This window comes from Cyanistes caeruleus, chromosome 3 (genome assembly GCF_971803275.1).
Source record: "Cyanistes caeruleus chromosome 3, bCyaCae1.hap1.1, whole genome shotgun sequence".
Lineage (NCBI taxonomy): Eukaryota > Metazoa > Chordata > Aves > Passeriformes > Paridae > Cyanistes > Cyanistes caeruleus.
In genome coordinates, this window is record NC_141703.1 from 105,970,790 (window position 1) to 105,995,994 (window position 25,205).

A 25,205-nucleotide genomic window follows, 5' to 3' on the forward strand; every position below is an offset into this window, starting at 1 on the left:
CTTTTGAAGTAGAACTAGCTGACTTGCAGTCAAGAGAGAATGATAATAGCCTGAAGGGAGAATGATGGTAAGCTGTACAAAGTAAGGAATATTGCAAACTTTTCATGCAAGTTTAATACTTGGGAGGAGAGAGGTGGGGCAGAAGGCAAGACTATTCTTCTGCATGTGTGAGGCCTGACTGAAGGCAGAGACAGCTGCTGTTTGGGTAGAGCCTCCTTTGATGGTGGCACCCAAGCAAGCCAGACTGCGACTTATCTAAGACGGATGAGACACAGATGAGTCTGCACAGCCTGGTTAGAATGGGCGGATGCAGTTTCTTGTGTTCTCTTGCAAGGTGCACTAGCAGTGATTCTTTGCCTTTATGGCTCACACTATCTTTAGTTGTTATCCAGCTGGAAACAGCAATTTGTCCCCCAAACCGCACATTCAGGCAAAATCTGAACTTCAGTAAGAATAACAAAAAACACAACTGAGGAAATACCAACAGATATCGGTGCATTTAATTTTAAACAGAATGAGATTTGGAAATTGCCTTCCATTCCTCTGCCTTTTAGCAGCATAGCACCAGCTACAAACTGGAGTAAGCACAGCAAGTCTTGCTTGGACCTCATCTCAACGCAGGCAGCACACTCAGAGATGGTCATCAGCTTGCACACCATATGCACAAGGAGAGTGGTTACAGGTCAGGAATGCTATGCATTGGTAAGATTGTGTGGGAAAATGCATATGGCACCTGCTGACACCCTGCAGGGCATTTCTAATACCTTACTCCTTCAAGAACACTACATAAACCAGTGAAATTCCTCATTCTGAGATTTACAGCTTAAGGGTGGGCAGATTGCTGTGCCCACATGGTGCCTCACTGAAGCCAGCGTGGCTCCGTGCAGGTGCAGCTGTCCATATGCACGTAGTAAACTGCAGGCTCAGAGCTCATACTTCCTCTTATAAAACAGAAATAAAATCAAAGACACAAAAAGAAAAAGAAACTGCTTTACACTTTCCCTGCACTCTAAATAAATGAATTTTCCCAAAAGAAATAGCAGAACTGATGCTGGTTCAATTTCTCTTTCTCTCTGGATGCCTGAGGAAATGTATCCCCAGAGCAGCTTGAAAAAGGCAGCAGCACATATTTTTCCTTGCAAACCAAGGATATTGGAGTAATGGTAATCTAGTCAGAGTAAACTATAAAGAAGTATGATTCACTACTGCTGAATCTATTTTGACTTCTTTATGTATACATGGATCCTTACAAAGAAAAGATCTTGGCTGCAATATGCCTGGCTTTGTCAGGTCCTCCAAGTCTGGCTCGGGGAATGCGTGGGAGTGGCACAAAGCAGACAGCTGTTCCTATAATCTTTACTAACCTCCTGTTTCGTAACTGCTAGGTCATATTATATAGAAAGCACATTGTAAGTATTACCTTTCAAAGCAACTCTGCCTGTACAGTTGTTGCTGTAAGGATACTCTAAGCTGGCACACAAAGCAGAGCTTCTGCCGTCTGAAGAAGAAAGAAAATGGGTCAGAACCTCTGTCTCCTCTCACACTCTCAGAAAATACAAGTCCCATTTTAACCACCTGAATTCTCAGTTCTGAGGCTGGGAGTCACAGACTGTAGACTCATTAAAACAAAGTGTTTCAGTATGCTGTTCATTTTGAATGATGCCAGTTCATCACCTCAGCATTGATTCAGAAGCCTCTTCCCATGAGCCAGCAAAGACTCGCAGAACTTATTTCATCCGTTTTCGCATTTAATTACTTAGTCTCATTTGCTGCTCTGGTGTTTGAGAAACCTCAGGAGGCAGCAAAGCTTAGTGTCATGACAGAAGCCATTTTCAAAGCAAGATTATCTCCCTCCCTTTTCTTCCAATTGCATATAATTTCCAGTTTTTAAAAGGGGAAAAAGAAAAAAGAAACCAACAAAAAGCAACCTAGCCAGCAGCCAGGCACATGTCACTGTGATATCAGGGATGCAGCATCATTGTTCTCATACACCCCCTCACCATTCTTATGTGGATTTCCAATACAGGCAGATCTTCAAAACAGTTTTCCTCAAACAACATCTATCTTTTGACAGAGATAGCAAGGCTCTTAGATGGCAAAGTTAAGCAGCAAATTTTGCAGCCACATTTCATCTTTGTAGCAGATATGCAACCAGACACTTTACCATCACATTTGAAGTTAATATACTGGGGAATTAATTTTTTTCCCACTCCAGCATATACATGACAGATAATGAAGAGAATGCCAGGGCAGACCATGACTCCACTCTGTCGTGGTTACACAACACAAGGGCAGCTCAGAAAGGCCGTACACAATTCTCTTGCCACTTAGTATATTAAATACATATTGCACAAATGAATTAGATTTAGGAGGTTTTGCTATACTGGGTATTTTAACAGCCAGAATAACACTTGTGGAATAAAAGACAGTTCAGACAGGCTTAGCTGCAACAGTAGGGCAGAGCAGAGACCACAGACCTGCGTGCGGCCTCCACAAGCATTCCTTTCTCCTTGCCTGAAGAGTAATCCGTCATGAAAGCTTGTTTGATTTCCATAATAGAAAACAGTTCAAGAATATAGCAACATATTTTCCAGTCCCTCGGTTGAAACTGAGTATTTTCTAGTTTAAAAAAAGGTTGTTGAAGCATTTTGTGAGAAAGTCTGTTAAGCCCATTGTTTGGGGACTACTTTTAAGCCCCTGTTCTTCAATTTCCTGAGTCGTGCCTTAAGCGGCAGGTTGTAATCACTTCCATACTTCACAATATTTTAAATGTGCCTATTTCAATCTACAGTCATTAAAAAAAAAGACAAAAACAGTGAAGTGCAGCAAGTTTGATTTTCTAACCATTAGCCATTTTACAAACAATATGGAAAGGGTAAGACCTGCAACAGCTTTTTTTTCCCCCCAACTTCTTTTTAATAATATTTTATATAACAAATACAAACACTTGAAAAATTACAGTGTTTAAGATGTCTTTTCTGTTAGATACTCATGGAACAAGAATACTGGTAAAAGACGCACTTTCTTATTTTTTACCCTCCCAAAAACTTATTTTTCTCCAAGTGAAGGAAAAAGCTTGCTGCTATTTTGCTTCCCCTTCTGGAATTAGTGCTTTTATGAGCTAAAGATACAGAAGAGTATCAAATCATCCACTAAAGCTCAGTGCTCAAGAGGAAGAGAAACAAAAGCTTTACTGTGTCTATGATTCTTCCTCCCTTCCAGACCAAAAAGCTTCTGAAGGAATTTTTGCTTTATATTAAATGAGCAAAAAAGGTCAACAATAAGTTTCATCTATTGATTTCTTCTACAGGAAAAAAATAATCTAGATTTATACAAAAATGTACAAGGTGTCAGCAAAAACAATTGCAACATTCTTAAGAGAGTGGAATAATTTGAAGACATGAACTACATACAAATCAAAGTGTCCTCTTGTAAAAACTCATCTTTGGGAATTTGGAGTCAATTACCAAAATCTTTAGGTGAGTCAAATAACACTTAAGACAATTCTAGTTAAGAGCTTTTGAACTGAATTTTGAACACAGTTTACAGCACAAAGCAAAAGGCTGAGTATATCCTGAAGTAGTGCAAGTGCAAAAGCAGTTGCATTTTATAGTGACCCAGTTAAAATTTCTTTCTCCATGAAAACCTGCAAAAACAGGGTGTACTATGTTTCTAATACTCAGAAGAAACGGGCTTCAGGCATATCACTCATCTGTTATATTGTTCTGCCATCTGTAGGCCACTGAGAAAACTCTTTCCTCCTAGCATTTTAGATCACTTTGTTCATTACTCTGCATTTTTGAGTAGATTGTAACCAGAAGCATTACCATCCATAGTATCCTGTACACAAAATAAAGCACTGATTTTCAAATCATTCCAGGTACTTGATCATCACTAGGCACTTAACACTCCCCACCCAAGAAACCCCAAGGTGCACTGTTAGTCTTTTAGCCTCAGCTCTAAGGGTATTCCAGGATTATTAAGGTGTGAACTACAGCCTCAGGAACTGCCATTTATATTTTCTCAGCCCCATCTTATCCTTGCTATGATGAAGAATACTTTTATTATATATATAAAAACATATTCTTGCATCCCGCATAATTTCCTTGTGGGTTTCTTCCAAGTGTCACACAGAATGTTTATGAGAGATGCCACATAAATAAAAGAAAAATCCAACAGCCTTATGATGCAAAATACTCTCTGTCTTTTGCATGTCCTCAGTCAACCTCAGCTGCAGTTAGATGTGAGTGCTCAGATTCAGCAGGAAACAGGAACTGCTGTGTCTGCATGTCACGCTCACAGATGTCACTTAGACTGCTTGGTAGGAACAAGTGTTCCCTTGGAGATTCCTCCCCTTCTATATTTTAGGATAAAAATTAAAAAAAAACCCCAAACCCTCCAGAAGAGTTGAGACAAGGCACAGGTAGAAGGCTCAGTGCCAGAATCTCCCAGGTTTGGGCAGGTTGTCTAGCACATTCCAGGGTGTAAATTAAGTTAGAGTCCACTGGGATTGTTGTGCATCACACCAGCACAGGCACACAAAAATTCTCCTTAGACTCAAGTGCTCTGCACTGCAGTGACAAGCTATTTGAGGATAAATTACTTGGAGGAACTTTTCTTCCATATATCACAGCCTTTCTGGAATGAAAGGCAAAGGACTCTTTAGGTTTACAAATTGGTGAAAAGTTTCATGCAATATGCATCAGTGATAATCAGCAATTGTAATGATCACAGCTCCAGCACTGAAGTATGGAAGAAACTGGATACACATTTATAATCTGTAAAATCGGAAACTCTTGACAAGTCTGTGGTACTGATGAAGCAAGAGATGATCTTTTTGTTCAGACATTTCAGATCACTAAAATCTACTCTGCACATTCTTGCCAAGTTTCATACAGAAAAGAACATCTGCACTGCACCATATCTTATTGATCTGTGTGCAGAAATGTCTTGGCTAGTGCTGAACAGCTGAATCACTGGGGATAGAGAAGTAGCTGAGAAGTCCCTGCTCAGACCAGTTCCAGTGGGATTAGGCTCCTTCCATGGCTCTGGCCACTACTGCTGTCTAAAGTTGTGTGTGCTGCACAGCACTGACGCATAAACATTCACTTGGAGCAGCTTATATTTCCAACACTTGGATTTTTTTCCATATATTATGCTTTTACTGTCGCTTTGTGTGTGTCTACAGCTGGTGGATGTAGTCAGCACAGTTGGAATTTGACTGAAAAAAAAGCAGCTATTACAAAGGAACAGGGAGGATAGAAATCCCTATACACAAACCCTCCAAAAATTACACCCTGCTTTGTGACATCTATTTCTTCATATAGCAGACAGCATTTTTTGGAAACATAGCTGTATGTTGCTGAAAATATAGACCATCATCTGTTATTCCAGCCTTTACTCCCTAAAATTTAAAGGTGAAATATTAATTCAAATCTCCTACTTCAAAGCACACAATAGTCTTTTCTTTCTGAAAGCTGCATAGAACTCCTCACCCAGAAAGACACTTTTAACACAAGGCTGTACTACTGATCTATTAAAAAAAAAAAAATCAGAAGAAAACCCTACCAAACTTAATGTCACCAATATTGTGTTCTCAGTTCTGCCTTGGATGACAGGAGCTGGAATTTTACCTCACTTTTAAAATAGCACAAGAAGAGTTTTCCCACACTTCCAAAAATCAAAGCAGTGCCCCAGAGGAAGGAAAAAGGGGGTCAATATTCTTGCAGCACATCCTAAAGTGCAATTTCTAGGGATTACCACCATCAGCAGAAGCAAGTACAGATAGCCTGCATCTATCAAATGGGCATCCTCATTCTTTGGGGCACTTTGGATTATTGTTTATCAAGAGACAACAATACTTCCCAATCCCATCTGAGCACCCTAGCAGCAAGATGGATCTAATTCCAAATTAATTTAGAAAATCCTACTGTATTAGCATGGTCTCAAATAAGGACAAATATTATAATGAGGATTCACCAGTAAATCAGATCAAAGAGTCAAGAACCCTCTTTAGACAGGTGTCCAAGAAACTTTCTGCACTTCAATACAGAACTGATACTTCCCTTAAATTATCAGTATCCCATACATGGTGATCAGCTCTACTTACTGTGTAAGTACTGTAGAGGTACTTACACAGACAAGATCATTTTTTATTAAATATTTTCAGGGCTTTGTTTCTTTCCCTCCTTCTGTGCAGTCCCAAAGATAATGTTTTCAGAACTTGTTTGGACTCTTGCTAGTTTCCAGCCTCCAAACTCTCCTTTGGATGGGAATTCTACAGTGCAACTGCTTCTGGTAGCAGTAGCATATACTTTAATGAATGAAATGAGTAAGTAAATAAATAAACTTCAAAAATTTCTTCCTCTCTCCCACTTGCCCCAACCCCTCAAAACCCCAAAATTAAAAACCCAACACAGGCCCTGATTGTCACCTGATTTCTTCTGGACCTTGGACTGGAGGATTGCACTGTGCAGGCAACTGAACACTTTGGCTCAGACTGCCAGACAAGTTTTTTTAATCTAATCCTAAATTGCCTCAGGAACAAAGAGTGTTTCAAAATACAGACTACCATAGCCAAAATACAAATTTAGCCCTAATGTGGAGAAATGTTAAATCCAGAGGAGGATTTTCTATTGTGCAGAGCACAGCTGTGGGCTGAAGTGTCCCACAACAAGACACAGCATGTGTGCAGCCCACAGCTCCAGCGTGAACGTGGCTCATGTCTTGGCCAGTGACAAAAAATTCCTGGTGACTACCACATGATTAGATCTGTCACAAGTCCCAAGCTGAGCAGGAGAAAATCTGGGTCTGGAAATTTGAACTGTCACTCAGAACTTGAGACTATGAGATATGTTTCTAATCATTCCACTTTTCAAACAGACTTGTTTTCCTGCAGAAGCCTGCCTGTGGCAAATAAATTGGAAAAAAATCTGAAAGTTATATCATTGCACACCTGTGAGCTAAGTGAGCCTCTGCAAGTCTATTCTCACAGCTTGAAAACCCAGAGCACATAAACCTGTTGTGATCTCAGGTGAGATGAGGTGATCTCTGATGAAGGACCAATTGGATTATTATAAACAACTACCATTTAAGATTAGTCCTTTTCCTAAAACACCACTATAAATACAAGTTATGGGGTTCAGTGTGGGGATATCTGGGAAACTACTCCATGGTTTGTAGCCCAAAAGCTACATTTTCTGATTACTTTTTGGAGGTAACAACCCTTCTATAATTATTTCTGTATTTAAACATATATACATACACACACAAACTTATTGGTCAATACAGGTGTCCTGTGGCATAAATAAAAAACACTTCTTGATTAGATGAAAGATAAGAGCAATATTAACTTTGTGAAGAGGACAAACAAAATTGTCTGAATTGTCACAATTTCTCTTGCTTCAAAACTCACAGACCCCAATATATTCCAGTACTTGACTGTTCCAGCTGTGAAAACAAACTTTTCAAAGTTCTCAAACAGCAGGCTTTCACATTTCTGGGAAATGAAACACTACTAGTTGTTTTATTTATGGTATCTTTGCTTTATGACAGTTAATGAGCTGTAATTTTATAAAAGAGAACAAAAACAATACTTCATGCCATCACAAATAGCCATCAGCATTATTTATTGCAGATGTTTTAATCTATTGTGGTAATAATGAAACATTCATTGTTTTGCTACCCTGAGCTATCTGTGAGAAATTTAAAATGACAAAAGCTTGCCCTCCCTTTCCCCCCCTGAAGCTTTTGCTCCTTTCCAGAAGGTTCTGTTGTGGAAAGGATAATGATGTTCTTGGTAGAAAACAACATAGTGGAGGAAACAGCCAGTGTACAAAAATAGTTTCCTGATGAAGTCTAACCAATGCCTTCTGCAGAATGCAACTGTTTGGTAGACAAACAGGACATTATAATTGTGATTAAAATATATTAATTCCTCAACTCCATGGTGGTAATGTAAAAAAAAAGTTTCACAGTATTTAGTCAGTGGTTTTAGTATTGTAACTCAAAGACTTGAAAGAGCAAGTTGCAAACCATCAATTCAGACGCATCCAGCCTCTGTTCTGATTAGGAACTCCCATGGCTGTGATCTTATCAAAGCCAAGGAGACACACTCATGCCTGCAAGGAAATGCCTGCCAGAGGTAGCAATGCTACTAGAGAGCAGTACGCTGACCCAGCATCCCTTCACTCTAACCTTTGCTTTGAACCAGCAAGGAGCAGTGCTGGAACCTGTAAATGGCAGCTCCTTCCTTGGCTTCCTATCTGCTAAGGAATGATAGAAATCTGGGGTGGTTTTACCACTGAGCTGCATCTACCTTCACTCAAAATCATCAGGGGTAAATTATACCCAACCAAAACCAACCAAGTCCCTGAAGACTTGCAGGACCAAGGTTTCGGATTGTGTTCCAGTGAACATTCCACATCGTTCCCCCTATTTCTCAGTTAGCTCAAATATTGACTAATGCAGCCCCACTTGCCTGGTAAAACAAGCAGACAACTTAATCTATAGCAGCTTTAGCATCTGTCAGGCAAGTAACAAGACAATCATTCACAAGGCTCCGTACCTAAGAGCGTGGGCAATTACTCACCCGTCTGGAAAAGACAAAAGAAAAACTGAGAGATTTCGTGTGGTGAGCTCATGTTCCAGCGGTTGATTTTCTGCAATAACATTAAGGAGCAGGGAGCCCAACTTGCACAGCTCTCCAGTGTTTTGCCAGCATTGTAGTTTCACTTGAAGTCAAGTTTAATCACAGAGAGAGTGAGAAACAGAAAATAGAGATGTGTTGGGGAAGAAGACCTGTAGCCTTGTTGAAGCTGTCTAGATATCATCATTACATTCTTATTGTTACAATTCAGGGATAAGGAAATGTATAATTTGTTTATATCACAGCTAAAACATAACTCTTCAAAGATTATTGCATTAATTATTCCAGCTTCCCTAAAAATTGCTCCTATTACCCAGCTGCAAGGATGTGACACTCATGCTCACAGGATGCAAAAGCCTCCATCCAGCTCCTTGCTCAAAGGGGTTCCCAGTGAGGAGCAGCTCCTTTACCGTGTGCCCCAGACCTGTCTTGTACCTATGAATCTTACCCAGAGTGACTGAAAGTGTGAGATGAAGCACAATCCTCCACTCCCACGTTCCTACCCTAATCCTTCATTTCCACTGCTCATACCAACCAGGCAGTGCAAGGCGAGCCCGAGGGAACCTCAGATCTTGCTCTTCCTCACAGCTCATCAGAAAGGGTCTTAAACACCCAAGGAATTCACTTGGCATTCATTATGGAAAGAAAAATCAAGTCTTGTGAAAGAAAGCTGCAGCATCAAAAGATCATGTTACCTTAAAAAGCGCTCTGCTTTTTTTCTCTTAACAGCTTCTGCAGCAACTATAGATAGAATTTAACTGTGAATCCTGCCCATATAAAATGACAATTAAGCTCAGTATTGTTATAGTTGGATTGCATTGCATCTCTTAAAACATTGCCAAGGATTTCAGGTACTATTTCACCTACTTTCACCCCAGCCATAAAACAGGTAAAATCTCAGAATAGCTTGGCCTATTTTTCCAAGTGGATTAAAAGCCACAATCACCTAGCAACTTCCATTGTTGTATTTCCCTCATTCAAGCCAAGTCTCAGGTATGTCCTCACTGTCATTATCTATCTCCACAACAACCATATCTCCACAGCTCTCAGTTTCCCCTCTGAATAGCTCAGTGATGTTATCTGCTGCACAAATACCTGGCCTCTTTAGTTTCAGCTTCCACAAAATTAACTTAAAAATTTTCTAATATTCATTTTGCAACAGAGATCTGGGCCTTGATGTTTGATTTACATTGATTTACATTTACATCCTTGAATTTGTTTGCCTGAGCCAAGAGATCTTGAAACAGGTGATTTACATAGAGATCTTTCACAGACTGTTTCCAATAGGTATGCTTTCAAATGGAAAACGAGGTAAATGGTACTGACTTTTATCATCAGAGGAAGGAGATTCCTTCCCTGAGCTCTTCAAGAGAGTTAATTACGTTGTTAATGGGATAAATAGACAAAGAAGCAGTTAAAAATGACCTTAAAGCAGCCACCAAAATGCAGAATATGTAAACAGCAGTCATTGACCCTTTTACTTGAGGCAAAACTAGCCATATTTCCTAGTGTTAAGAGTAGCAAATCTAACTTGATTTATTTATTTTAAGCCAAAGAACCTGTGCTCCTACAGGCAAGCTAATGCCAGAGAGCAAGAACACCAAATGCTGAGGTTCAATAAAGACTTCTCATACATGTGAATACTCAACAGAGAATGTTGGTACATTAAAGGTAGAGATTTAGAGATAACCAGGGAGAAGGTCCTGACAGTGTTGAAGATATGTCAGAATTAAAGGGAACTGTTCCCTATAAGCACACTGTGATTTGCTTTGCAAGATGGAAAGAAATATAATTGAAGAGCTGTAATTTTGAATTCCAGTGCCCAAACCCTTAGCTAAAAGCATGTACAGCAAAGCCATCACTACATGCAAAAAGACTTCTACAGCACAAGGAAAAAACAAAACAACCAGTCAGGAAGCCAGGGGTTCACCCTGCCACATGGAACAACCTGGATTCCAAACACAAGACTGCAGTGGATTCAGTATCATCACAAGAAAGTGATGAAGGACTGAAAGTTTAGTCATCAGCAAGTGCCCCTCAGAAGCAGGAGGGTAATCTCATGCTTCACAAAACCCTGATGACTATTTGGAGATGCCTGTTGAGACAGCAGATCTTGACATGAAAAACAAACCAAGGAATACAAAATAGAGTACACCATCAGATAATCCTGAACTGCTGTTAGAAGAGGTAATTACCAAAGAGATCCTTAGATGTCTTTATGTCAGATTTCACACCCAAACCAATTACCTGCAAAAGTGCTGCTTTCAGCTGGAAAATAGCAAACTGAAAAAAAACCCCACTCCTCTGAACTTTTATAAATGTTTTTATAGGAAGGATAAAGGAGGATTTTCCAGTACAGCAAGGATTGCTGTCCCTATAGCTTCACAATATGAGCAACCTTATACACCACACATTACCCTTTAAGAGCTTTTAGCACAATTATTTGTAGCATTTATATAACATGCAAACATGATTAGGAAAACACTACAGACAATGAAGTAAAATACAATTACGATCTACACCCTAAGATTAAAGGCAAGGTAAAACTTTGACTGTTCTTCACTGAACTGTATATAACTTATTTAGCTGACAGGGCCACAGTTTTATCTGTTAGATGTTATAATCATCAAGTGCACTTCAATCTCTTGTAATCAAAAGGGTTGTTTTGTTTTTCAGTGATCTTAATCACTTCAATGAGATCAACAAGCCTCTGTTAGATACCATTTTTTGTAAGGCTCAGTGGGGAAAGCTTTGTAAAGACTCACTTTGATATTCTAGACTCAGTATCAACAAAAGTTTTGGCTCTAGATTGACAAAATCAGAACTAGATATATGCTATGTGCTGTGTTGCCTAGAGGCCTGCAACCAAGGTAAGACAGTAAAAAATCCCAAAACAACTAAGCAACCAACTAAAACCAGTCCACGAGGTAAGCTTTAACCACAGAAGTTTGAACAACACAGATAAAAGGATTAAGAAGCAGTAACGAATAAAAGAAGTTATTTTAGCTTTGTCTACCCATGACAGTTTAAGCTACCAACTCATGGCTAAAACAATACTATTATTTCCTCAGAGAGCTACCTGGGCAACCTGTTCCCACTTGAGTGCTTCCATCTCCCTGTCCATGAAATGTGCCACATACTGAGATTTCATCTTTTTCAGATTGTTTCATCTGTTTCCCAGCACAGTTCAGCAGTAATCTCTCCAGACTGGACTACAAATATCCACCAGCTAATCATCACCATTGGGTTCCAGTACTTAAAAAACCTGCTCAAGACCAAACCAAGATCAATTTAAATGAATAGTGAAAGCCACCAAGCCAAAAAACACATGGTATTTTCATAAGAAAAGTAAGATATCCCTCTGTTTTACCAAAAAGTTCTGTAACACCTACCTTCAGCTCCCACATCATTCTAAAACCTTTAATTCTGCAAGACCACACCACTGCTGCCACTCTTCTTTCACAATGAGACAGCTCCACAGCTGGTATAAATCAATTTCATCATTAAATTTATTCCTGCCAGCTGAGGAAGGGGCCTCTTTTTAGTCTGCATCTTGGAGTACACTTCATCTACTGTGCCATTTGTCATCTCTTATGCAGCAGCCTTAGCCCAGCAATGGTTATGTTTCTGATAGACAGCCACTCTCCTTACTTTAAAAGGCACCTGACAACACATTTGCCCATCAAACTCTTGACAGTAAAAGTAATATAAAAATCTGTGATGATACATATTATAGTTATTGAAATCAGATGTGAGTCTTGAGTGCGATGAGTAAGGGTTTATTACCTCAGACTGAGGGTATTCTTACACTTATTTCTCTCCATAGGTGGACTGGAGGTAATTCATAGCTGTGAATCAAAGCATGTGGCAAATGTAACAGCAATCTTTCATTCATAAAGTGTGCACAAACCCTCCACTCATTTAGAACCCAGAACCCTTATAGACAGCTGACTACCCAACAGCCTAAAAATTCCTGAACCATTCCTTCCCCCATCACCTCTCTTTTTTGGTTTGATGATCATATGAATCCTGTTTCATATAAAACACATTTAAAATGGTAAGTACTGGTTTAAGATCAATACCTTCTGATACTCATCCTATTAAATATACTACTGGCATTTCCATGAGATGAGAACAGTGAGCTGTTTCCTGCAGCAGGAACCTGGAAGGGTTTTTCTCTCAGATGTTGAAATGCAACTGCCTAAATAAGTATTCTGTACAAAGAGAGATTTACACTGTAACTTTATACTACACATGAATAACAACATTATAAAGAATTAATGCACAAATGGAGCTTTTCTACATTTTGATCATCCTTCTGAAATTCAGACTTGTATGCATGCACTTTGGACAAATTAAGAAAAATTTCTTTGCACCTGTAAGTTGTTTTCAGCTCACCAGAGCAACAATTGCAGTTGATAGTTATGGAGCTGGAATGGCTAAAGCCCTAGATTAAATGTTTTCTTATCTGCTGTTTGAGAATTAAAAACTTTTTTGACTTATATATGCGTTTTGCTATAAACATAAACTACTGAGGCTGGGGACAAAAGTAAAAACAAACTTTCTCACAGTAATCAAAGTATCTCATTGAAACAAAGTGCTGTCAGAAACTGAAAAATAGAAACTTCTACAGATGCTGAAGGGTTCAATCTGCAGCCTTGGAAAGAATTTGGGTTAAGGTAATGCTGAAGGGACACAGACACTGGGGAGAGAAATTATAAACTTATGTTCCTAAAGTTATAAGTAAGAATATGCTTAGGGTAGGTAAGAAATTATATTAGGTAAAATAGTTTGAGGTTTAAGCTGTAATACTCTGACTTATATGGCAAGTTAGAGATCTAGAAACTGTAAGAGAGGTGTATGAGTACCTGACCTATCAGCTTCTTGGCTAAGAGAGAGACGCAGAGCAGCAAAATTAAGCAAAGGTGATAGGTTAATAAGTGAAAACAAGCTTTGTGTCAACTACCTACTGAGCCAAAATGTTATATATTGCTGGGCAAAGAAGAAACTCGTGACTTCCTCAAGCTATGGCTGACTTGCTGCTCCTCTAAATCTCACACCTTGAGACTGATATCTTATCTGGCTACTTGAGCAATAAATCATCTCAAAGCAAGGTGGTCCCATCCCTCATTTGTCATCTTGTCAAAGTGCCTTGTATTATATAGGATATTATGCCAACAATCTTAGAATTCTTAACAAATATACTTTAAGTAGTAAATATCCTCCTTTTGGTCTCGTCTCTGCACTTTTTAGATCTCAAATTAATTTGTTAGTTGTCAGAAATATATGAGTATTATTGATAACAACCAAAGTTGCAGCCTGGCAAAATTGAACAACTGTTCCCTTTTCTTGCCTTTTTTCCAAGAACCAATAACCTTTTAGAACTTCCAGCACTGAGATCCTGGTATTTTTCCGTGATGCCATCCCACATGAAAATGAGTGGTGTTAACTAAGCAAGACTGGCCTGATTCCTTTTGAATGAAAGAACTGTTTTTCTGTGCTGGTAAGCACACAAGTGTGTTTCCTTTCAATAACTGGAGCAGGTGTAGTCTGGAAGGTAAAATCTCCCATGGCCATACATTTCAACAAGTGCTTGTGACCGCCTAAATCTGGAAGCTACTGGTTCTGTTACTGTATGAAAATATGGAAATTGTGCATTAAATTCACAAAGTACAGTTAGATTCAATGATATCCAGGGTCGTTTCCAATCTAAATATTTCTATTATTCTATGAAAATGTGATTCTTTCTCTGAACTTGACATTTATAACCTAAGAATGTGCTATGTGAGAGTGCAAGGATAATTTGACTGCACAAGTGAACTGTTAATATTAGGTATTTGCATTTTTTCTGAATGGATAAAAACACTTGAGTTACCATGGGCTACTTTCAGATGCTGGTAAGAAAGAATTGAAGAAGTGCAAAAAGTCAGAAAAAACATTTTAAAAGCACAAAAATAGTATAGGAAGAGCTACAGATTTTTTTTCAGGCACTGACACTGACAAAAGTGATTGAGAAAAGAGTATATTTTGAAAGAAATCTAATTAAAACTTATTTTATGAATACTCCCCCTCTCCAGTACTGCAGCCTGAGTCTTTAACTGCTATGCTGAAGTATGATAGTAACACACAGTGGCAAGCAAAGAGCTTGAACATGTCTTTATGCATATTCACAGAGCAGAAAAGGGGCTCTATGAATGTGAAATCACATTCAATGTACTTGGCAGCTTTGGTGTGTTTAGTAATTTATAGTTTTTCTCCAAATGATAACCTTCTGAAATAGGTATAACTCAGCTGCAAGGCACTGACATTTGGATATAAAATACCATACCTCTAAGAATACAACATACTTTCCAAGAGCTCTACAAATAATCAGGAACACACTGCCAGGCTGGAGCTGTGTGTATACACATAAAAGATTTGGGCTTTTGGGCTCTACTTGTCTTCAAGATCAAAACTCTCAAGTGACTACTTATAACACTCCAATAAAATGGTAGAATTAAGGGTCACATCAGGCAAAGCTGGGCTCAGACTGGCTACACTTTAAGTTTAAGGAGACATTTTTTGCTAAATAGAACCAAAGGTGTTTTAACAAGCTATTGCTTAAAGCAGCTCTAACATTTCTCTGCTGAATCTCATTTGAAAACAGTAAAAAAAAAAATCAAGTATACCATGAAAGCTGCTGAGAAAAACAGATGCCCATATCACATCTGATTTCACATCTTAAAATTTCATGCAGACGTATTATTACTTTATTGATATATGTCAAACTCTTGCTAAAATAGAGAGGTTTAATCCTAACTTTTTCCATAGCATGTTTGGAAATGTGTATATTCAGATCTCCCATAACCAACTAATGAGAAGCTGTTTTCTGCTGCTTTTTATCCAGAGCCTCATTTTGTCACACTGAGTTTATAGCTTACACTTTTTCTCTGGAGAAAGTAACAATTATCTAAGTACTGAGTAAATGCTTCTGGTATATGTAAGAGACATATATGCTGCTGTGCATGCTTTAAAAGTACTATAAATTTGTTTTCCGGCTCTGCCAAAAAGAATTCATTCCTGTTGGTAATTAATTACTCAACCATTGAGCAGGTTCTGCTTGGCAGACTATTTACCATCAGAATCTACTTTTTAAAATATTTACTTCTCTATGTAAGTGATGGGGACTGCTGTGTGTAATCCTCAGCCTGATTTATTGTTTGGTAATACCTTATTCTTGCTTAGTGAGTAATATCACTTAAATGCAAACCAGGACTTTTTATAAGAGCACAGAAACTCTGATTTTCCAAGGTGGTTTCAGTACACTAACTGTAACTGCATTCTTCAAGGTCACATGTCAATGAGATTGATCTCACTGTAAGCATTCAGTTGTCCCCTAAGAAACACATATTATTGCATGTTTTCCCTATGTCTGAGAACCCTTTTCCTGGCTGCTTTGGGTTTATATATTCCTGGATACGTTCTTGGCTCTTAGGACATTTTCTGTTTCATTGAGGACCCCAGGCCCATAGCAGAGATATGATGTAAATAAATGTTGTTGCATGTTGAGTGGTCCAAAGGCAAGCTTTACTCTAATGAGCTTAATTTCCCAAGGCTCCCCTTACTGGCTCCTGCAGCAGAAACTCTCTGCTGAGAAGCTTTGGACAGCGAGGCTAAATTCAGCTATTACAGAAACACCACCCTTATTTAGTTACTACCTTAATTGACTTATACATCTGGTCTCTTGGACTCCAAACAAAATGTTAAATCATTTGATTTTTCTGTAACGCAGAGAAAACACATTTTACTCCACCTGAAAAAGCTGCTGTAGATTTTGCAAAGCTGATTAAGTCCTGAAACCATAACTTAAATTTTTATTTTCTTGCTTATTTGTTCCTTGTGAGTTGCTATCATTGTGAGAACTAGGTACTGGAAAGCATTCTTCCTCAGAAGACAACAAGCTGCTGTAGATATAAACACAATTATGTTGAACTATCACCAGAAACTGTGCCTAAGAAGTTTTTTTGATAACGATATGCTTGCACTAATCCAGAGTTACATTCGCTTCCTACCTCTGCTGCAATGTCCTCAAAAGCCCACATATGCCCAGATATTTATGGATTGCCCCTATTTCCCTAGCTGCTCATAACATATGGCAACACTGTCAGTAATCATCATAAAATACATGGAGAGCCAAGAACACGTACAAGGGATACCCATATATAGACTTTGCACTCTATACTGACATATCAATTTATCTTTTTTTTTTTAGCAACACCATGTTCTCATGAGCAAGAATCTCATGACAAGAATCTGGAAGGCTACTAATTTTCTGTGTGGCTTTTGCAAATTATTACACACGTTTTGTCTATCATTGAATTAATCCATGAAGTAAAGAAGACAAACACAGAACTATTTATACCACCTGGCAGTGACATGAAGAAAATGGATCAATTAATGTCTTTAGACTCTACAGTTCCTGTGAGGTTGATAAATTTCTTGGGCTGGAGCTACTTCAGAAACAAAATGCTTTTGATAAAATACTATCAAAAAAGGAGGTTGAATTCCAACTCTTCAAATTGCCTTTTGAGGAAGTACTATTAAGTGACCACTGATGATTCCTAATGTTAAATTAAAAAGTGACAATAAGTTAGAAAAGGAAAATAATTTCGTTCTGATGGAACACATTTTCACAGAGCAGAAGGTGCTGCAGCTGCAGAGGGGAAGAGGGAGAACTCAAAGAATGTGTCAGGAAACAAATCAATTGCATTTGCTGCTCTCTCTAAATACAGGATGAATCTCTCAAAAGTAAATATGGTATAGACCAAGGCATCCACAGCAACAGAATGATGGACAATACTTTAAACAATATGATGATATACTGAATATGCATCAAAATTCACAGATCTAACCTTACCTGACTCACAGGTCAAGATTTTAATATCTAAGATTAAAAAAGAAGAGGTGGGAATTCTCTAATCTGAGTAGGATAAAATGCATGTCAAAGATTTGCTTTGGCACCTGCCTCATCATTTTCATATTTCTCTAGCAGTTCATATGGAAAGGGTTTCTGAAATACAGCAGACACCCCTGGGAGACAATCTGACAAAACAGGCTCAAGTCTGCATCTCCCAGCACAATAGCATCATTGCTTCTCAGTCTACAATTCCCACATTATCTGGGAGGTGCTTATGTACACAGACTATCAGATGTCCAATTAAAGCTTAAAGGTGCTGCATATAAAATGCAAACTAAAATGTTTACAGTCATTAAAAAGAAGACATTAATGTCGTAGTGTTATATGAAATTAAGCAGGTTTTGCTAAAAAAACCCCACAAACACTGCTATTCAGGGCCATGTGATTTTTAAATTGAGTATTGGATATAAACCCATCAGAAGCTGGCATGTAAAACTGTTATATTCCCAGTGATCTCAAGAAAAAAAGAATAGTTAAGTCAGTGAGAGTTTATTTCCAATGATTAAATTCTTATGTTGTTGAACTCACACAAAAATGGAAAACAAAAAAAATCTTTATTGGTACCTGAGCAAATTACACCAACATATGTTAAAACAACCAGAAATTGATTGTGAGAAAAATAATTTTAATAAATAATTTTAATAATATCCAATTTGGGTACTGTTGGAAGGACACAACTGCTATCAAGAAAGAAAAGGATTTTATTTGTAAAATTTTACTGAAAGAACTAGAAGCGGCAAAAATAATTGGAATATATATTTGTTTCTTTGTTTTTGGGGGGTTTGTTTTTAAGGAAGACCTACACAGGGACTGTATATTGGACAGAGCAAGTTAAAAACTCATTCTAAGTAATATCTTAAACACAAAGCATAAAATTAACATCTTGTTACAATGTCCTGTAACTTTGTTTTTATTCCTGAAGTTATGTGTTGGTTGCTCTTTACACAAAACAGTAGTCTTTCTCCATTAACAATACACAGGCCCCATCTGTTTCTCATTAAAACCCTGCTTTTTCTGTAGTGTGCTGTGTTTCTCGTGCTGAAATCTCCCTGACAATAAAAGGGTTCCACAACTGCGGATTTAGGTAAATTCTCAAAGCCTCCTCAGCTCTGATTCCCACAGCAAAAGAAGGGTCTGCAGTTGGGAGATATTTCCTTGTCACTGACTCTAAAGAATCCCCACGTGCCTCCTCACCTGCACCAGCCAAACGTACCCAAAGCAGCCCCAAAACATGAAGAGCCTTCTCTGTGCACTGTGGGAGAGCCAGGATTTGTTCTGGGAGAGAAGGGATGAAATGAAGCAAGAGAGTGAGACCTCCACAAGGTAGGTCCTTTCAGCTAAGCCTGTTAAAGAGAAAAAACTAATAAAAATGGAGGGAAGAAAAACAAGTCTGTTTTCTGGACTGCAATGTATCAGATGAAACATTCCACGAGGGTAATTTCCCAGTTTGACAATTCAGCCCATTGGGCAGGCTGAAACATATAAAAACCTTGATGAAAGGCAATATAATTGAGAGTAGCAAGCAGATTGATTCTGAACACACGTAAACAAATAGCAAATAAATGTAACAGTACATTCTTCAGCGCCAGTCATCACAGGCAAATGTTTCACACTAAGATTTACTAGACAGCATAGCCCAGGATTTAATTTTTGTGATTCATGTATTTTTCACACTTATTACTCAAATATAGACTTTTGGCATGTTGTGATTGCTCACTGCCTATCTCCACTCAAGTATGTGGTTTTGTTTTTATATCATTCTCAGTCTTGAGTAAAAAGAGAATGACTCACCAAAGATTCTGCAGGACAAAAAACATGTTACAAAGGATAAAAAGCATTTTGCCTTAGTCAGTTTGCATCACAGAAATGACACGTGATGTTGTATCACAGTATCAAATAAAACTACTGATGTCAAATAAATTATCTCATACAGTCTTTATTATCTAAAAAGCAATCATGATTTTCATAAACATATTGCTTATAAATACAGACAGTGTACTTCTGGAGACTACATATGTGTTGTAAAATCCATATTCATTCATATCTGTATAAAGTTGATTTAGGGAGCATGCACCTATTTCCTGAGCTAACATACTATAGGTTTTTGGTGCCTGTTTGGATTGTAAACCTTTATAGATAGTGAGAACAGTTGAGATATTTGTCATTTATTACTCACAAGAATGCAAATATGAGTAATCATACAAAGAACAGCCATTCCTTAATTGTTTGTGGAGAACTCCAGTTTAAGTGGGTGTTTGCAAAAAAAATCAAGCAATTCACATCACTGGTGGGGCCACTGAACAAATATTTAGAAAATAAACTTAAGGTCACAAACTCTTCAGCATTTGTAACAGCATCTGTTGCCTTGAGCTTGCTCTCCTGTAGTTTTGGAATAGTGAAAGCAATGAACATAGTGTTTTCAACAACTTCCACTTTTGGAAGAGTCTGATTTGATGATTTATAGTCTGACACAAACATGCAAAGATTGCTCAGGAAACATTAAGCACATATTACCCTGGAGATCCTCTGTACAGATCAAGCTTAATGTTTATTTTTTTTGTTTCACTATTTTTCCTAAGTGCAACTCCTGGTTGACACTGAGTTCTGTTTCTAAAATAATGCATACAGGTTATCTAGATTTGGTTGAGATATTTTCATTAATCCCTCTGATAAAAATAAATATTTCTATGAGTATTCCTATATTGCCATAAGGATTTTTTTATTTTCTTTTGTCTGCTAGAGTGGGGACACATTTATAACATCAGTAGTCCAGCATCATGTCATTATAAAGCAATAATTGCACTGGAGGGCAGACCTGAAGCAGGACAGTGATGAATCAGGAAACATTTCATTTTTAAGAAAATATAAATGGTACATCAGAAAAATATTTATTGCCTATAAAAATAAAAAAATATTTAATAGCCAAATCCATATTTGTTTTCTCAACGAATATGCTTACATAAATAAAATAAGCAAAAATAAAGGACTTTGTCTAAAGAATGTACCAATGTATTCTGATCTCTGGTTCACTCTTGAAGCTTTGAGACAGGTATGGGCAACCATCATAATATACAGAATCAATGTAAACAAAATAACCCCTTTTACACACACTTATGGTCGACTCATGGTAATCAAGACTTTTCTAAAAAAAAAAAAAAATCTAAAATAATAAGGAAATATTTTTATTTTGGCTAAAACATCTCTCCCAGCCAGTCCAGGTAGCCCTAAATCCCTGATGTGTTCTGACTTGAATTTTTTCAGTGGCAGCCAGATTTCCCAATACTTCCACCTCCAACAGAAAGTTTCCATGCTGCTGAAGTTCAGCAGGTTCTTTGGAGAACCCCACCCAGTAACTCTGATGCTACAGTCAAGACCCAAATCCTTCAAGAGGCAGGAAGGAGAATCCCAAGGAAGGACAAGAATCCTGATCCCAGCAGGTTGCTGGTTTTCATGGGAATTCTGGCTGCCCCAGGGTTCTCTGCCACATGGGTTGGCAACACTCACACAAGGTACTGGAAGAGATGCAATAGATTGGAAAAGCTTGAAGAAGCTTTAAAAAAATGACAACTGGAAACCAGAAAATGATCTGGTAAAGAAGAGGACACAAGGGAAAGGCAGAAGGAAAACTAATGCATGGGGTGAAAGGATAAAGATACTCCCAAATCCATGGCCAGGCAATACAGCACTGCTCTAGCCCCAGCTGCCATTCCCTTGGTGGGTATGGTGGGTAAGGAGTCTCCTTTCCTTTTGCTGGATGTGGGAAAGCAGGCTGACAGTGGGATTTCAGATTCACAGGATGAGAGGAAAGGCAATCATAAGGAAAGCATCCCTTGAAGAAGAAAAAGGGAAGAGATAAAGTTCTGTGGTCCCAAAACGTTTTGCCCCTACTTGTATGACTCCCATCACAGGCCACGTCAGCAATGGGACACAAAACATGTCCCAGCTACAGCTCTCGGCCCTGGAGGTGAGCAGTGACTGTTTCAATCTTGCTTGAGTTGGGAAAGAGCCTGAAAATGGAGGAGCTGGACATAGGCTTTAAGATTACCCTGACAGGAATGAGAGGGAACTGCTCTTTTCTGTTTCTTGAGACTTCTTAATCATGGGTTAAGATGTTTGGAGTTAATAATGGTGCTCTTGGCAGGAAAGCCAAGAGCTGGAGCACCATAATCTGCTTATCTAGGTACTGGGTGGTCCTCATATCCCTCTCTGAATGTTTGTGCCACATGATTCCATATATCTCCAAGCAAAGAGGCAGTGAGAGATGAATTATTGGTGAGCCTGGCTATCTAAGATAAGAATAAAAAAGGGAATGAAGTCCTGAGGATTTTAGTAGTTCATGAAGAGAGTTCTGTTAACTTTTCCATTGTCCTTAGGTCACAGCTAAAATAAAGTGTTAAGAATAAAAAAGGATAAAGTTACTCTTGTAGTTGTTAGGAAATGCATATAAAATTTTATAAGTCAGCTACAGTGGGATCTAAAATAAATTATTGGCAAATATATTTCAAGGAAACTATATACAGACTGACTTTAAAAAATGGTACAAGAAGGTCCACAAAGGGAAATGGGGAATTATCTCTCAACATAACTAAGTCATAAAAAGAACACCTTCTTTGCTCTTATTCAGAAATAAGAAATGAAAAATAAAGTTTCTAAAAATTTCTAATAAAATAATTTTGGACAAAAATAGACTAAATAGTAGGTAATAAACCATATTTTCTTCTCTTCAACTAAGTACTTCAGAATCATTTAAGGGACCTCTTGAAATTGTGGAACTATTACAGAAATATAATCTCAGAGCAGCTTCACTGTCTATCTATCATATGTTAAACTGCACACTGAAATTCAATTCCATTCAAATTTATTAAAGGTCAAAAGTTCGGGGGCACCAAATGTTCCAAATTTTAATTACTCCAAAATCTTTATGCATTCATGAATCAATGTCATCTACTTCTGTTTCAACTGCAAAATCTTACTGAAGAAATTTTAAAATAAAATAGTTCATTTTACCTTTGTAAGTTAGACAGAATTCCAAATAAATTTATTTCTTGACTTAAGTGATCATTTCCCAGATGCTACAGATCTGCTATAGGTCTTTGATGGAAGTGGGACATTCAAATTAATACCACAGACTAACTAGTTTGTGTGAGGAACTGCAAATTAGTTAAATGTTAACTGCAGAAATAGGTTGCTTTTTGCTCTTCCAGATTATTTTCTTTTCTCCTTCTTATCTTTCTTTTCCCTTTTCTTTACTTTCCTTCAGCCTTCAGCTATTTAACTGTCACCTTTTTGTTTGCTTTCAATTCCCTCTTCTTTTTCTCCTGTTAAAAATACCTCTCCTTCTTTTCTTAATGTCTTTCCACCATCCCTCGAAGTTTCTTATCAAACACATCTACTTAAGGAGAAAAAAAGGCTCCAGCATCTAAGGGCAACTGTCTTTTCTGTTCATAGTTCTATTTAGATACTGAGTTACTTGACATTAAAATGTCTGCAATAGAACACCTTCCTCTGTTGTGTCAAGTAAGATTTCTTGTAAGAAATACAACTACCTGAAAGGGGGGAAAAGGTACTCTGGAAACAGCCTCAAGATTAGGAGAGGTTGTGTTAAACCTTTCTGGTTTGACCACCAAAGATCACTAAATGATTTTCATTTGCTGTTCTCTTTAAAGCTTCCAAAGAAGCCTCTAGTGCAAGATGATAATATTAATATGCAAACTTGCAGTTAAATTATTTGGTACATGTCAAGGTTAAATACTGTAATAAAAGGGGAAATTTGAACATCAAGACCACTCTGTAGCTCTTCAAGAAGGACAAAAGTTTTATTCCCTTCTTTAAGATAAGGAACTTGCTGGTTTCTTTGAAAGAACACTAATTTTTAACTGTATACCTGACTTTTTTTTCATCAAATCAAGATAGTTCATCTGGGCAGAGAAATTAATTTCCTGTTGGTGATGTGCTTCCAGCAGCTATTTGTCTGGGGATGCCAGTGGTCACTGCCACGTGGAGAGATGGGCACACAGGCAGTGATGTCCCTGGGCAGGGTCACACGAGACCTAATCTCTTTCAATACTGATTTGAACCTTTTCTTTTCAAGCATAATTTTATTTGAGGCAGCAACATTACTGTTAAATCCTTTTTGTTTTCTTTCTTTAAGGATCCATACAAGTAAAGCCACATATCAGATTCCTTTACCTTCTTACCAAAACTACTTGAAAGATATATTTACTCAATAGTCAAATATAAACCATGGAATTATTTGCAAGATTTAACCCCAATGAACAATTCAACTTGTCTAAATTGTGATCAGTCTGAGGAAACTTGGTAAGAAACAGCTAGTTTTTGCTCTATAGCAAAATGAGGACTCTGTTTCTTTATCCATAAGGGACAGGTAAAAATTATGAGTACTGAATATCATAAGCAATTCACAACCTATCAACCAATCAATGAACATCAGTAGGACATATTTAGAAAAAAAAAAAAAATAAAAATGTTAACCATTTCAGCATATTCCCTCTACCTAGAAAGTACAGGACTAGGACTGACTGAGAAGTGGCTGATATGTTACTGACAGGATTTTAGCAGCACAACAGAAGATTGTTGATGCTTTTAGCAGGGTAAAGTAGCTTTTTATGTGCCCACATTTACCTGTGTATGTATGTATGTATATATATATATACACTTCTATGTGCATATATATATTCCAACACACAAAGAGTCAGTAAGAACAAGTATAGAATTTTTTTACTACTTCTATATTAGTAGCATTCATAATAATAATAATAATAATAATAATAATAATAATAATAATAATAATAATAATAATATTGGTTAAACAAAGACCATGGTATTTGATATTTCCAGTGCCAGCTACAGTAAATAAACCAGTTATGCCAATCCTAAGCACTACTACCTGAAATGCAAAATGAATTGAACAACAGAAAGAATTATTTTAATGTCTTGTAAAATCTCAGGATGTCATAATTTTGTTAGTTCATATGTTCATATTTCTACCAGAAATATGAAAGACCCATATCTGCTGCACTCTGGGACAACTTTAAGTTCTGACCTTTATATCCAAAATCTTATGGAAAAAAATTTACAATTTTATTCCCTATAAAATGAAAATAAATTTATTCAGAGATTAAGCAATTTTGATTAAGTTTTCTTAAAAAAGAAAATAACACATAGTACAGAAAAAAAAAGAAAAAGTTATAAATGTCAGAAATACGCTTGTACAGTGTTTAGTGTAAACATTATATGCAGTATAAAACAGTTAATAATAACCAGGATATTGCTCTATAATACAGTTTTCTGAGAGATAGCAAGATAGTCTTAATGCATTGCCATTTCATCTTGGTATCAAACCACGAGATTTCTTTGTATAATTTCCAACCATCATAGGCATGTAAATCATAAAATACAGGCGTTCAAACAATAATTGTTGGCTTTCTTAAACATGAACTGAATACATAAAAGTAATAATGTGCCAGAAGAAGACATCATTGCATAAGCAATTAAGGAGCGCTACTTTTCACATATTTAAATATTTTAATATTGCCTCCAAGATATGTGCTTGGAGGAAAATAATTAATGAGAGCACCATTA

General features: G+C 37.5%; 1 protein-coding gene across 10 annotated transcripts in view; it reads right to left on the reverse strand.

Annotated features, from left to right (window-relative positions):
• Window positions 1-25,205, reverse strand: part of ROBO1 (roundabout guidance receptor 1) — a 686,064-nt gene that overhangs the window by 459,890 nt on the left and 200,969 nt on the right. For 2 of the 10 annotated variants that reach the window (XM_086883555.1, XM_086883547.1), the window contains exon 1: window positions 12,040-12,118. The exons of 7 other annotated variants lie outside the window; for them this stretch is intronic. The gene's annotated coding sequence lies outside the window, so the exon portion shown is untranslated. Of the gene's footprint in view, window positions 1-12,039; window positions 12,119-25,205 lie in introns of those variants that run through there. One more of the 10 variants, XM_086883548.1, reaches the window with a different exon arrangement.